This window comes from Lolium rigidum, chromosome 2 (genome assembly GCF_022539505.1).
Source record: "Lolium rigidum isolate FL_2022 chromosome 2, APGP_CSIRO_Lrig_0.1, whole genome shotgun sequence".
NCBI classification, from domain to species: domain Eukaryota; kingdom Viridiplantae; phylum Streptophyta; class Magnoliopsida; order Poales; family Poaceae; genus Lolium; species Lolium rigidum.
This window is the reverse complement of record NC_061509.1, coordinates 244351727-244357986: the sequence shown is the minus strand read 5'-3', so window position 1 is coordinate 244357986 and position 6260 is coordinate 244351727. Positions and strand designations below refer to the sequence as shown.

The 6260-nt window shown below is 40.6% G+C and overlaps 2 long non-coding RNA genes across 2 annotated transcripts; both read right to left on the bottom strand.

Moving 5' to 3' along the window:
• Window positions 1–2099: 2099 nt before the first annotated feature.
• Window positions 2100–3118, bottom strand: LOC124688445. Its single transcript, XR_006998533.1, has 3 exons — window positions 2522–3118; window positions 2372–2436; window positions 2100–2285 (listed from the first exon to the last, which is right to left on the bottom strand). It is a non-coding gene; the product is annotated as an uncharacterized LOC124688445 (long non-coding RNA).
• Window positions 3119–3323: 205 nt separating this feature from the next.
• On the bottom strand, window positions 3324–4009 carry LOC124688444. The gene is made up of 2 exons (XR_006998532.1): window positions 3886–4009; window positions 3324–3787 (listed from the first exon to the last, which is right to left on the bottom strand). It is a non-coding gene; the product is annotated as an uncharacterized LOC124688444 (long non-coding RNA).
• Window positions 4010–6260: the final 2251 nt, after the last annotated feature.

Sequence of the window (6260 nt, the reverse complement as noted above, 5' to 3'; positions counted from 1 at the left end):
ATTGTTTGGTGATACTTGAGAAAGGCATCCTGTGCCACCAACAATTAATGTTTTTGTATGTAATGCACCACCGACTACTCCCACCGAACACACTGGCACGGAGGGAGTACATAGGAGACACCAAGTGCATTACGAGAGCAAAAATATCCATTGATTGTGATAACATTGAAAACATAGGTTATATTGAAAATCCTTCCAATACCTAATAAAAGCATGTGAAACCATATCCATGCAAATTAATACATAATAAAAGCATGCAATCAATTATTTGTTATCCATCTTATTGTTCTACATGTATGACCATAATTGACTGTGTGGTTGTGATGCTTTCCAAGTGCACCACCACCAATATAAGAACCGTCCTGGACCGATCTAGCAGCCAATATCAACCAAAGCAGACAAGCAGTGAGGCAATACCCATCCAACCAGTACAAGCAAAAACCCATCGATCGACGCCAAACATGAAGACCATCCAGGTAGGTCTGTTCCTAGCCATCGTCCTCGTCGTATCATCTGCAGGTCTGTGGATCCACATACATGTTTCTTTACGGATTTTTTCAGTTGACGTGTTCAGTCCATGAGATTTAGTGATGTATCTGCAGGCAGCATGGCGGGAAAGGCAGTTGGGCCCAATTACTTCCAGGACACTTGCTCGGCGGTGATTCCAGCAGCGCCTAGGTGTGAGGCGGCCAAGTGCGCCACGGACTGCGCACGCCGGTTCAAAGGCGGCGTGGGGAATTGCGCCGCCATGGGTTGCCGGTGCATCTATACCTGCGCCGTCCCAAGTATCTGATGGATATATGCGTGTGACTGTGTGAGTCGGCTATATATTTTGTTCTTGATGAATCGACCGGCTGGTGATATATAGTATCCAGCATGCATGTTCAATCGCTAGATTGTTTTTCCTTGACGTTGTGATTCCAGATAAGCAAACTAATAAATCACTTTCAAGTCTCGTTTGGTGGTGGTGTATTGAGGTGGTTTACTGAGTACTATCCCGGCCTAACCTAATCAAAAACACTAGAAAACAGGATGGGCTCAGTCCCGGTAATCCCAAAAAAATATGTCCAGACATGTCGGGTTAGGCCGTTAGGGTGGAACCAGAACACGTCTCTCCCCTCGCGTTTTTGGTCGTTGCTCGAGGACACCGCTACATGCTCTGCTTGCTGCTTCATCCGGTCCAGCATGGATCTGGGGTGAGGGATTGACGCCGATGGAAACTAACAAGCCCTAAAGCCTTGCATGGATCGAGTAGAGGATCTGGGATCAGGGATCTACGCAGTAGATTTAATGTTCTGCGGAACGGTGGGCTGGCCCAAAAAGGGCGATTCTCTGCTATGCTACGTGTTCGGTTTATTTTGGTTTAACAACGGTTTAAAACCGAAATAACCGAGGGAGTTTTAGTTTGATGTTTTACTAACTTAAACTGTAACCATGGTTTCAGTTCGGTTATGCACAGCCGGAGTTGTCGCCCTTCTCGTCTAGCAACCTAGCATTTTGCTGCTCCTCTATGCATCCTCGTCGTCTAGTGCCCGGCGGCATACCGCCTAGCACCGCCCTACCTTGGCTGCCTCCGTCCAGCACGGTCCTCTCGAGCTAGCCTCGCTAGGGCGCCTACCTTATATACAAGGATGGAAATGGGCGGGGTATGGCCCGGGTAGACCAATACCATACCCATACCCGTCAAGTCAATGGGTACAAAATTCTGCCCATACCCGTGTCCGCGGGTCTAAAACTTTACCCACACCCATACCCGCGGGTTACCCGTACCCAGCGGGTACCCGGTGGTTAGATCAAATAGCAACACAATTTATTCGCAACTTTAAATTCATCTACTGATCGACATGATATTTAACCAAAAAATCAATAATTTCAACTCAATAACAGATATATGACTAAGATGAGAATATGAAAATCATCAAAACTTAGAAATCACTCATATTAATAACTCGACAAAAATAAATGAGTCACATAAGAAATTGACACTTCAAATACTTGATATGAATACAATATAGGTTCACTCAGACAGAAGTATTTGATACGAATACAATATAGGTTCAGACAGCTGCCGAGTCACATGTACCACACAATTCCATAGTAAATGGAGTGATTATCACTTGACAACTAAAAAACAACAACCTTCCGTAGTACCCATCAATCAACACTCGATTAGCAGCCAGCGCAAACAACAGCTTGTAGACAGCAACCATCGCCACCAAGGCACCAAGTCAGCACAAACGGCATCCGTATCTTCACTCTTCGGTTATGATTGAAGTAGATTCATCCTTCACATTAACAAGATGACATGAGACATGAGTAAACCATTCATCTATAATCCAAAAAATTAAGATCAAAGCATTTAGTAATTTACCATCTCTTCTTCTTCATCCTCAAGAACACTCTGAAATGTAGCAAATAGTGTAGAATCCCAACCACCTGATGAAATAATCAACATTAGTATGTAAATGGAAAGTTATTTGCAAAGTAAAGAAACAAGTACAAGTGAAAAGCATATTATTACCTAAGAGATCTGCACGAGACCAAGCTTGCATGCACATTAGAGATTCAGCCACATTAGGAGTAAGTCTACTATGATGTGCACTTAGTACTCTTCCACTAGTGCTGAATGCACATTCAGAAGCTACAGATGTTATGGGAATAGGCAATATATGACGAGCCAGTTTTTACAAGGTAGGAAACCTTGTGCCGTTAACCTTCCACCAATTGATGATATCCAATTCTTGTGTTCTAGGCAGACTAGCTTCTTCCAAATACATGTCCAATTCTGTATGGATGGATGAAGATGGGACAGCTGGGCGACTAGACAAATATAGATCATACAGTTTCAGTGCTTCATCTTCTTCTCCAGCTGGCTCAACAACAGAAGCATCCCATGTATCCTCCCCTTCAACTTCATCTTCATATTTCTTCATCAATTGAATCAATAACTTCTTCACCTTCTCTATTTCTGTGGCTGCATGCTCTCTTCCATAGAGGGGACCATAGAGAGCATTGAGAATATGAAGTTTATACCTTGGATCAAGAACCGTTGCAATAGACATAAGACCATGGATATCTGACCAATACTTCTCAAACTTATCCTTCATTTCCGCAGACATATTTTGTATAAGCTCACGAGTCACTCTTACCCCATTTCCTTATGGCCAAGCGAATGGTAATCACTTTAGGGAAAAAAAGATTTGTTGTGACATACTTGGTACCTGAGAATAACTCGGTGATATCAAAGAAGAGCTTCAACCTGTCACATATTTATCTTGCAAATTTCCAATCATCTTTAGTTGGGCAACACTTAAATTTCTTTGCACGTGCCTTTAATTTTTCAAATATCTCTATGTATTGTAGTGCAATGCTAATCATGATATAAGTTGAATTCCATCTAGTCTTACAATCAAGAGTTAACCTTTTGTTATACCCTATGTTCAAAGTTTTTGCCATCTTTTCAAACTTTTCATGCCTTTTAGGTGTGGCTGACCAAAATGCAACACTATCCCGCAACCTCTCTATACCTTGCTCTAAGACACTCATTCCATCTTTTACAATTAAGTTTAATATGTGAGCAGCACAACGCATATGCAGTAATTGACCATCCAACATGAGAGAGCTTGTATCCAACTTATCTGGCAATATAACCATAGCCTTGTCATTTGATGTGCAGTTGTCCAAAGTGACGGTGGAGATCTTCCTCTCAAGGTGCCATTCAACAAGACACTCATACAAGGTTTCAAATATAACCTCAGCTGAATGTGGACATGGCACATAAGCAAACCTATTTAACACAATAAAACAACAAATGTCATGAGTATTGCATAATCGTAGTATGGTAATTGCTAAAAAATACTACTGTCCTATGTACAAATTTTATACCTCATAAGAAAACTCTTTAGATTCCAAGAATCATCTATATAGTGTGCGGTAACAGCCATATAACCTCTCTTTTGATAGCCCGATGTCCACAAATCTGTAGTGATAGCCACTCTATGTTTGAAGGTTGCAAAAAAAATTCACCATCTTCTCCTTTTGAGCTTTATGCATAGCCACAATATCATTCCTAATAGTATTTCTACACACCATCTTAAACTGAGCTGCAAAGAAGAACAGAATCTACGAAAACCACTATGATCCACAATAGATAAAGGATACTCATGTATATCATCAGTGCAAGATCTTTCCTAGCCTTCTCTTGATCAAAAATGACATTTTCCATATTCACTTTGCCACCTTCACCTTTTGTCAACCTTAATTTTTGTTGCTTGGGGCCAATAGGTGCATGCCTAGCAGGACAAGAATCCAAATGGGAACGCAAGTGAGTTGTGCCAGCTCTAGGTCCTGAAGTAAATTTTTTGTGACAATAATTGCAGTAGGCTTTATATTCTCCATTTTCAAATTTCTCTTCCATCTCATCCCATACCAAGGATGGCAATGGGCCGGGTATGGCACGGGTAGACCAATACCATACCCATACCCGTCAAGTCAATGGGTACAAAATTCTGCCCATACCCGTGTCCGCGGGTCTAAAACTTTACCCACACCCATACCCGCGGGTTACCCGTACCCAGCGGGTACCCGGTGGTTAGATCAAATAGCAACACAATTTATTCGCAACTTTAAATTCATCTACCGATCGACATGATATTTAACCAAAAAATCAATAATTTCAACTCAATAACAGATATATGACTAAGATGAGAATATGAAAATCATCAAAACTTAGAAATCACTCATATTAATAACTCGACAAAAATAAATGAGTCACATAAGAAATTGACACTTCAAATACTTGATACGAATACAATATAGGTTCACTCAGACAGAAGTATTTGATACGAATACAATATAGGTTCGACATGCACTGCCGAGTCACATGTACCACACAATTCCATAGTAAATGGAGCGATTATCACTTGACAACTAAAAAACAACAACCTTCCGTAGTACCCATCAATCAACACTCGATTAGCAGCCAGCGCAAACAACAACTTGTAGACAGCAACCATCGCCACCAAGGCACCAAGACAGCACAAACGGCAGTCGTATCTTCACTCTTCGGTTATGATTGAAGTAGATTCATCCTTCACATTAACAAGATGACATGAGACATGAGTAAACCATTCATCTATAATCCAAAAAATTAAGATCAAAGCATTTAGTAATTTACCATCTCTTCTTCTTCATCCTCAAGAACACTCTGAAATGTAGCAAATAGTGTAGAATCCCAACCACCTGATGAAATAACCAACATTAGTATGTAAATGGAAAGTTATTTGCAAAGTAAAGAAACAAGTACAAGTGAAAAGCATATTAATACCTAAGAGAGCTGCACGAGACCAAGCTTGCATGCACATTAGAGATTCAGCCACATTAGGAGTAAGTGTACTATGATGTGCACTTAGTACTCTTCCACTAGTGCTGAATGCACATTCAGAAGCTACAGATGTTATGGGAATAGGCAATATATGACGAGCCAGTTTTTACAAGGTAGGAAACCTTGTGCCGTTAACCTTCCACCAATTGATGATATCCAATTCTTGTGTTCTAGGCAGACTAGCTTCTTCCAAATACATGTCCAATTCTGTATGGATGGATGAAGATGGGACAGCTGGGCGACTAGACAAATATAGATCATACGAGCTTTCAGTGCTTCATCTTCTTCTCCACTGGCTCAACAACGAAGCATCCCATGTATCCTCCCCTTCAACTTCATCTTCATATTTCTTCATCAATTGAATCAATAACTTCTTCACCTTCTCTATTTCTGTGGCTGCATGCTCTCTTCCATAGAGGGGACCATAGAGAGCATTGAGAATATGAAGTTTATACCTTGGATCAAGAACCGTTGCAATAGACATAAGACCATGGATATCTGACCAATACTTCTCAAACTTATCCTTCATTTCCGCAGACATATTTTGTATAAGCTCACAGTCACTCTTACCCCATTTCCTTATGGCCAAGCGAATGGTAATCACTTTAGGGAAAAAAAGATTTGTTGTGACATACTTGGTGCCTGAGAATAACTCGGTGATATCAAAGAAGAGCTTCAACCTGTCACATATTTATCTTGCAAATTTCCAATCATCTTTAGTTGGGCAACACTTAAATTTCTTTTCACGTGCCTTTAATTTTTCAAATATCTCTATGTATTGTAGTGCAATGCTAATCATGATATAAGTTGAATTCCATCTAGTCTTACAATCAAGAGTTAACCTTTTGTTATACTCTATGTTCAAAGTTTTTGCCAT